Raw genomic sequence first — 9,099 nt, forward strand, 5'->3', positions numbered from 1 at the left:
TAAGGGTGGTTACCTAATCATTGGATGTGGTCAGGGGTTTTGTAGAGATTTAAGGGTGGTTACTTAGTCATTGGATGTGGTTAGGGTTTTGTAGAGATTTAAAGGTGGTTAATTAGTTTGGCCCTAAGTCATTGGATGTAGTGACTTGGTGTGGGGTCATTGAAGTCATAATAAGCCCCATTGAATGTAAGCCATAATAAGCCCCATTGAAGTAATCTTCGGCATCTTTTTTTTTTCTTGTTCAATATTTTCAAGCATAAAATTAGGATGAATAAATAACATAAAGTGGTTGAGTTTTATTTTATTGTTATGCTATTTTATTTTAAAATATTTACTTTATCCTCTTTTATTTTAATATTCTCAAGCATAATATTAGGTTAAATAAATGGTTGAGTTTTATTTTATTATTGTGTTGTGTTATTTTGAAATATTTAACTCACGCCGCCAATACAGAAGAAGCCTAAGAAAACCTTAAGGCAACAGGCCCAACGGCAAGATTCCGAGGGGAGATCCACCCACTATGGGGAGAAGAGAGAAAAGTAAAAGACAATAAGGTTGACAGTGAAGAAGAGATCATCGACGAACGAGGCAAAGGTGGGAAGGAATGGCAAAGAAAAGGGTGGATCGAAAAGACAAACAAAATGAGGAGGAGAGGGAGGGATCCTCCAAAACTACAACCTAACTCTCAACAAAAACAAAAGGAAATGCTAATACAGGGAACAAAAAAAAAGAGAGAAAAGGATAAATATAAGAAAAAGCAGAAGAGTTAGGGATGGCGGAACAAACCTAGAAATTCCTAGAGAGAATCAATGTAGAGAGAGAAAAGGAGAAGGAGGAAACCAGAGGAGAGACACTGGCTGCATACAGGGAAACCGGCTTGGAAGACTCTCGATCAGGCTACAGGAGGCTGGACCAGCTCGCAGGATGCTGGATCTGGTTGAAGGTGTTAGGATATGGCTTACTTGAATTAAGAAGTAGCATGGTGGTTGTTGGATGTGGCTTGGTAGTGGCTGAAAGTCCACCAAAAGCTAGATCTAGGGTAAGGTGGTTACTAAGTAGCAGGTGTTGGGAACAGATGGCTGGAGGCGACTTCTAGTGGCTGCCTAGATGCTAAAGAAAGCAAGATAGCAGGCTGGTGGCCGCTCCAAATGGCTGGCTATAGGTTGATGCAGGTAGCTAAAAGGTGGTTGTCGGTGGTGGCCGGCTGGTGGTGGTGGCGCTAAGCTGGTGGTGGCGAGGTGCATAGAGAGAGAGCTCTGTGCGAAAAGCCGAAAAAAGGTGCGGCTAGGCGGAAGTGAGGCGTCTCGAGGTGAAGGCTGGGGAGGCGAGTTTCGCAACGGTGGTGGTTGGAGAGGCTAAGGCCTGGTGGTGGAGGTGGCTGGCGACGCGACGCTATGGGGGCTGCTTCCTCTTATATATGTATTGGTAGCATGAAACTACCAATAGGTTGTAATTGTGATAAGGGTGAACTTCTTACCTATTATAATATTTGATTTAATCTATTTATTTATTTTATTACAAATTGGTTTAAGCTAAAGTTTCGAAGGGATATACTTGATAACATCACAAGTAATGTAAAAATATATAAAAAATATATTTTCAAATATTTAAAATGACTAGATTATCTCCATCATTTTTCATGGGTATTGTGGTTATTTTAAATTTTAGAAAAAATATATTTTTTCTTATGCATGCTATTTATAGTGTATGCATTTAATTTTTCTAAGTACATAGTTGAAAGTAGTGATAAAAAATATAAAGATTTATAACGTAATTGAGAGTACCTTTTTATAAAGCATAATAGCAGACCAATATTCCTAGAATGACATGTTGGAAGCGTACAATATACTCCCACGGGAGCAATACATATGTACTTCATAGAGAGAGAGGTGAGGGGATGTAGGGAAAGAGGCTTGATCAACAAAAACTTGGATGCTACGTTTCCAATTAAAGGGCATGAGTTTTGTGAGGTACCCCCTATTTTTTTTTGGAGATTATATACGATGAGATCATTTACTTTTGACATAAAAATGTTGCAATTAATTTTAAAATTTGAAGTTTATTGGGTTTGCATTTAAATGGGACCTAAAAAATCAATATATAAACTTAATAAAAAGAAAAATAAAAAATCATACAAGGGGGTTTTAGGGTGGAGCCAAGCTGGGACCCGTACAAACCCAAAATCAGTTTGGTCCCAACCTATTACCATTTCGACAGGCGATCCAGATTGGAAATTGCGTAGTTTTAAAACCTTCATAAGACTATATAAAACATTGCTATAATCACTTTTAAATGCATTATGAATGTAGCTTTGATTCCAACTCTTAAGATTATTGGCTTGATTGGTTATGATTATTGGCTTGATTGGTTAAGATGTAGACTTTACAACTTACATCCTCAATTCAAAGCCTCTTAGGAGGATACATAAATAAAAATAAGGAAAAAGTTTTTATAAGGATGCAACCTTATAATGTAGAACTACAGATACACCTCAAAAATCAGTCGAAAAAGGTAGTTTGAATGTTGAAAAACCCTTTGATTGATCATCTCGACATCGAGATGTATATCATGAAAAATAAAAAGATTTTAAGTCTTTTAAATAGTGCATTTTACAACATATTATCACCGTCCATTTTCAAGATTTTCATATGTTTATAGATCTACTTGATTTTAACCATTTTTAAAATTTAAAATTTTATAATTAGATATAAAAATAGATTTTGAAACAATCCTAAGAATATTTTACATCAAAAGTATATACCATGGTAAAATTTGAAGGTGCACCTTACCTCTACAGCTACGGATGTATCCGTATGCCAACTGCACCATTAAAATAAAGGCCCCTTCTCTTGATTCACATGTGAATGTATTAAATATGGAAGACCAAATATTGGATTTGGAGTCCATTCTTCTAACACAATCCTTAGTACTGCTCAAGATAACTATTGAATAGCTAAATTATTAGTGTTAACTGGACTTGACTTGTATTTGGACAAAATTCAAGTTTAAATCACGGTGCAAATGATCTCTAGTGTAATAAAAAAGCATAAGTTTCACGATATTTCACATGAAATTTTCATGCCATTCTTCATATCGTTACAATAATTTTCCAAAATACTATGAAGAGAAAGCTTTTTATAAGCCTAGGTACAAGGATACATGTCACTTCTCTCCTAGTTGTCCAATTTGAATGCACAACTAACATTGCCCTAATCATAATATCATACCTGAATACTATTCTATTTTTTAATTTTATTTCTACAATCATATTGACACCAAAATTGGGGCCTCCCATCCTCTCACAAGGTTACACCTATGAAAATATAAAACAAGTATTCCTGGAAAAATAAATAACCATAATACCCTTAAAAGTTTTAAGGTTATTATGGTCATTCTAATTTTATAAAATATTATTTAAATTTTCTTCAGATGCGCCCCATTGAGATGATAGCAACACTAAAAATTTATATTTGCATTATTTGTAGAATAAATTTAAAAATACTATAAGACAATAGTTCTAGATCAAACAGTCAGAGGCTCACTTGTGACATTGTATTTGAATGTATCCTAGCCAGTGTTCGATTACATGAACCGGCTGTAGAAACCAGCCATGGGCTGGGTCCAAGCAATTGACCCCAGTCGGGCAGGTACCAACTGGGCAAAAATGTGTTTAAAAAAATTAAAAATTCAAAAAAAGAAAATATATGTTTAAAATAAAATTAAACAAAACACATCTACATGAGGTTAAAAAGTCGTAAAAAAATGGAATTTGAAAAATCAACTTGTGCTGTGGTATTTTCAAAATAATCCAATATGGATGAAATAATGTAAAAATAAGTATTTATGACCAAAATACTTTATAATCTCTGTCAAAACAATAGAACACATAAAGAAAACATGTTACACACACACACACACACACACACACATATATATATATATATATATATATATATATATATATATATATATATATATATATATATATGTTTTTTTTCTTTTCTTTTTTAAGATCCCTGAGGTGGATTCCCAACTCAGAGATGACCTAACGGGCCCGAGTTGCATGGGTGAGTCCGAGTGGACTTGCACGATTAGTTGAACACTAATTCCATCTATCCATTCAGATTAGAAAGCTGGGAGAGAGTGGCGTACATGACTTTCCTATGCCTAGTGGCATATAGAAAACTTTATCTGATATAAAAAGAGAAATTATCCTATAGGACCCTCCCCCACCCATGTGTGTAGAACTCCAAAAGATCACCATTAAATTTGGCATGGATCTATAGAAAAGTCAAGTCCCACATCTATGTGATAATCTTTCTAGAGACCCACACCAACTATAATGGTGATCATTTGGGGTCCTACACACATGAGTGGGAGAGGGTCCTATAGGATCATTACTTATATAAAAAAGTAGTTGTTAAATGTAAAAGTAATTTTAAACTGCAATCTATGGTGGACACAGTTTCTATGATTCCCCTGACTCATATGTAAACATGAGAGCCCCTTAATAATTCATTTTTTAAATAAATTTTGATCCTAATTTGTAAGGTATATGCAATCCCTAATGTGGAGATTGTTAATGTATATATATAAAAAAAAAGGTTAAAAATTAAATATGATATTTTTTAAAAGGAAATATTTTAGCCATTGATTTTACTTTTTTTTTTGGAGGGACCCTTACTTGCATCGATCAAAGATAGATGGTTTATGCCTCGGGGGAGCGGGGGATGCAAATGTAGAATTACGTCCCCCTACTCATAAACTACTTCTCCAACCATGATTTCAAAGTAACGTAATTTATACAAAATACAGGATGTGAGTGAGTAGACCCATATTCAGAATAATATAAAATTTTAATATTATTTATTTATTTATTGTAAATACATTATGGTTAATCTTATCTCTTGAAACATAGGTTGAAATTTTTACAATAATTAATTTATAAAACTACAAATTGGAATCTTTTTCTAGAAAGTAGATGGCCTTGGAATTCAAGAGAGCGATGGTTGACCAAAAGTCGCTTGGTTTGTCTTGATCACTAAATTCATTGGAATTTTAATACCATGGTTCGTAAAACGAATATACGTTGAACCTTAAGGACTAAATATTGGATCCCAACGAGATCTTCAACTTGGTCAGTTAAAAAGAAAAGAGGGGAGAGTACACACCATAATATGAGGATATGAGGAATAAAGTACAAAATAAGCACCACAAAGATATACAAATTTATAGAACTATATCCACAGACATGAGAAACTGAAATCCACTGTACTGATAAGAATTGCATCATATATTTTTTGACATTGTTACCTTTCTAATTCTCAACAATATTAAGTTGTTCAATCTTTTAGACCAGCTTTCTCAATAGGCATCAACCGCCGACCTCTTGTTTTTATCCCAAACGTGGACAATAAGACAACCTTGTCACCTTGAGAGAAACTAAGACATAAAAGGTGATACCACCCAAAATCTCTATGAAGCCGTTTCTATACAATAAACCAGCCTCTTGCTTTGCATGATGCACTATGACTGTATTTCTCTCTCCAACAAGTTCAATTTATTCTATGTGAAAGCATTGACTCTGTGCAGGAGGTCATTGTCTCTCTCTCTCTCTTTAGAAGAAACCACTCACGTCTCCTACATGGTGACTTCAAAGAGGTCACACGCATTCATTCCTCTCATTCCTTATATACAAGGTTATAAATTCCATATTAGATAAGAATCCCATAAAGGTCACATACAACATATAAATTCCATATTAGATAAGAATCCCATAAAAGTCACATACAACATATATCTCAAAACCTAATAAATATAACCGAAAGTCATAATTGAATTGGACTTCTATTTTCTTTGCTCAATCTTAATCCTACTAATGGCAGGATATCTATTTGGTGGTATTTTTGCCTGTTACCAACCCTAACAATACACACAATTAAATTTTCGAAACCTCTTAATTTGCCTTAAAGGTGTATGGCTAGTCCATTTAGCTGTTCCACCATTATTCTTCTTAATATGCAAAGAGGGTTTAAAAAAAGTTGTGAGAAATATATATAATAATATATTTACATTTGGCAGGAAAAGATCACAATCACTTTAAGGCATTAGATTTGAAATCACACAGATTCTACTAAAAACAATAAATTTTTAGTATGCCTTCACCTAATTTCTTGCATAATTCGACTAATGATTGCAACATTCTTGTATACAAGGTAAATGGTTTTATAGTATCAATCAACTAAAATGCATATCTAACGCTCTTTGAAAGATTGAACTCATATACCAAAAATCTCTATAATGGTATGAAAATCTATTTTTATATGTAATAATGGGATTTAAAGCTCTAAAAGTGGTGCAGGTTCCAAAAATCTACAAATATTTGAAAATCTTGAAAATGGATGATCCATATAAAATTACAACATATACCATTTTGGAACTTGAAGTCTTTATTGATTTATTTTTTTCATATGTATACATCTTGAAATTAGGTTGGATCCTTGGAGAGTTTCTCAACATTGAAACACTCTCTCTAAGTGAAATTTTAAGTAGTGCCTTACTTCTATAGTATAAAGTTAGCACTTGATGTGAAGTTTTCAATTTTCAAATAGGAACCATTTGATGGCAATTTATACACAGACCGAGTTGAAAAAAATGGTAGGGGTACATATATGTTCTCACACAAGTATTGGAAAACCTTACATCGATCATCTTGGTTTGAACATTGTGGTTGTGAGAAAATTAGGATTTCAAAGCTTTAAATAGAGTATATATTGTAATAAAGTATTTAGATCATCCATTTTTCCCTAAAAATAAGTGTTCATAGATCCTCTAGATCTGTACGATTTTTTGAGTTTCAAATTTTGTTATCGGTATTGGAAATTGAATTAGAACCTCTGAGAGATTTATATTTCCGAAAGTGCTTTGGAGACGAGGATTTAAGGCTAGACTTTATTTTGTTTTCATGAAACCTAGGCCTAATAAAAACTTCATCCTACTTTTAATTTGTTATTCTCATGCATTATAAAATATAATAAGGATAAAAAGTTATTGTTCACCCTCAAGGAATCTGCTCTTTTACTGGGTAGAAAAAAGGACTTGTAGATCCGTAGTTCTTAAATCACATGAAATGCAGAAGAACAGGAAGCCCCACCACTGTTCATGTACTTGTTGGATGAAGGACTTAAACTTTAATTGTAAGCAATTCACCTGGGGCTCACATCTGTTCCTATATTTAATCATGAGTTTTATTTCTTTATTATTCCGTTGGATAATAACTATACAACTTCAATATTTACGAATAGGACAACACATTTTCCAAAAATATTATATTTCTAAAGTTATATTGTTTTGAGACAACGCTTAGTATTTTTCATAGCAAAAAATACTAGGATTGAGTAAGTTCTCATCCACCACCACCTCTTCGAATCACTTGTAACGCAAGTCGACATCTTTTAGTCCTCTTTGGGGGCAAAAATATTTTATTGGACTTGCATTGGACAAGATATTTTATTAAAATCTCACCTTTTTTTAAGCCTAATTTTCTCTCGATTCTCAGAGTAATTATTTGAAATTTATTTCAACTTGTTTGCTTTAAAGCCCTCTGATAGACCTACATAATACATTTTTATATCAAACTAAAACTCTGAAGAGATTTAGCCTCAAATATGTATATTTTTTGGTCATCCAAGCTCAGATCTACTCAATTTCAAAGTTTTCAGCCACATTTTATTTAGATATTTCTTTAAAGCCCTCTAATAGACCTACACAATACTTTTTTATATCAAACTAAAACTCTGAAGATATATGTCCTAATTTTTGTTTTTTTGTCATACAAGCTCAGTTCTACTAAATTTCAATGTTTTCAGCCACATTTTATTTAGAGATTTCTGTATGGAAGATGCTGTGTTCAATCTAGAATAGTAATTCATCTTTTTAATCAATATGTGTGTTTATTTTTATTTATTTTGCTCACTTATCTATGCATTGGAAAAATAATTTGATTTTCCATCAACATCTAATTTTTTGCTTATAAAAAAAGAAGCGCATGCTAGAGGACCAAACTCATCGTCGGTAACCCACAGGGCCGATTTTCTAAACACTAATTATAATTTTGCTTTATGCTATTTGATCATTTATTTTTTGCAGAACACTGCAAGTGGGCTGGCTACTCCTTTGGCCAATGCATTTGCCTCTTCTACGAGCATGTGTTGAAATAAAACATCCTTCACGCTCAATCGATCATTGATTTCATCAGAAAAACTTACTACAATTGCCGATCCACTCCACAAATCTCCCTACCCAAAATAGTATTTAGCGACTTCCCTTCCACCAAAGGCCGGGAAATGGACCGGACCAGGTAAAATTAAAAAAAAACCAGAAAAAAAGAGATAAAGAAATAAGGGCAAGGCCAAACATGTCATGGCCCGACCCTTCCCAGGCCTGGTGGACCACCCCATCCATTACCACCCCTATCCACCATGATTCTTGTGTGGTTTTAAGGTAGTCTAACCCCTCGCAGAAACACACACCGTTGCTTCAGTTTCCTTACTTGAGCAAAAACGACTAGGACCCGAGAAAGGGCTAGTACTCCATATAATTTTACCCCTGGTACTAGCTCTTTCTCCATTTCCCTTTTCAAGGCCAAAAAACCAAGTAAACCAATAAAATTTATGAGTAGGAGGGTTCCACACCTCAACATTTTTTCCTTTTTCTGCAGAACAGTTCATCAGAAGGAATTGAACTTGAGATGCAGCCATGCAAATGTCAACTGTTATTAGTTCCTACATCCTCACATTCATGTGGATGCGTTCTCTATACATATCTCAAAACAAAAAATCAAATACCAATTTCACTGAAAACATCTCATCCGCGGAAGCGTACCAAACTACTGTTGTAGCTTGAGCAAAACAATTGTACAATTAGCAGAAAGAATGAAAACATAGAGTCTAAAAACCAAGATTAAAGTTACAACAATGCCTTGTTTCTACCCAGGAAAGGGCAAGAAAACTAAAGTGTCATCGGCCGTACTCAAGTTGATGGATAGCAAGGCTTAGACCATAGGGAAAGTTTTCTATACTTCCCCCATACCATAGAAGA

The sequence above is a fragment of the Amborella trichopoda genome, chromosome 3 (assembly GCF_054954075.1).
Source record: "Amborella trichopoda isolate Santa Cruz 75 chromosome 3, AtrichopodaSantaCruz75HAP2 v2.0, whole genome shotgun sequence".
NCBI classification, from domain to species: domain Eukaryota; kingdom Viridiplantae; phylum Streptophyta; class Magnoliopsida; order Amborellales; family Amborellaceae; genus Amborella; species Amborella trichopoda.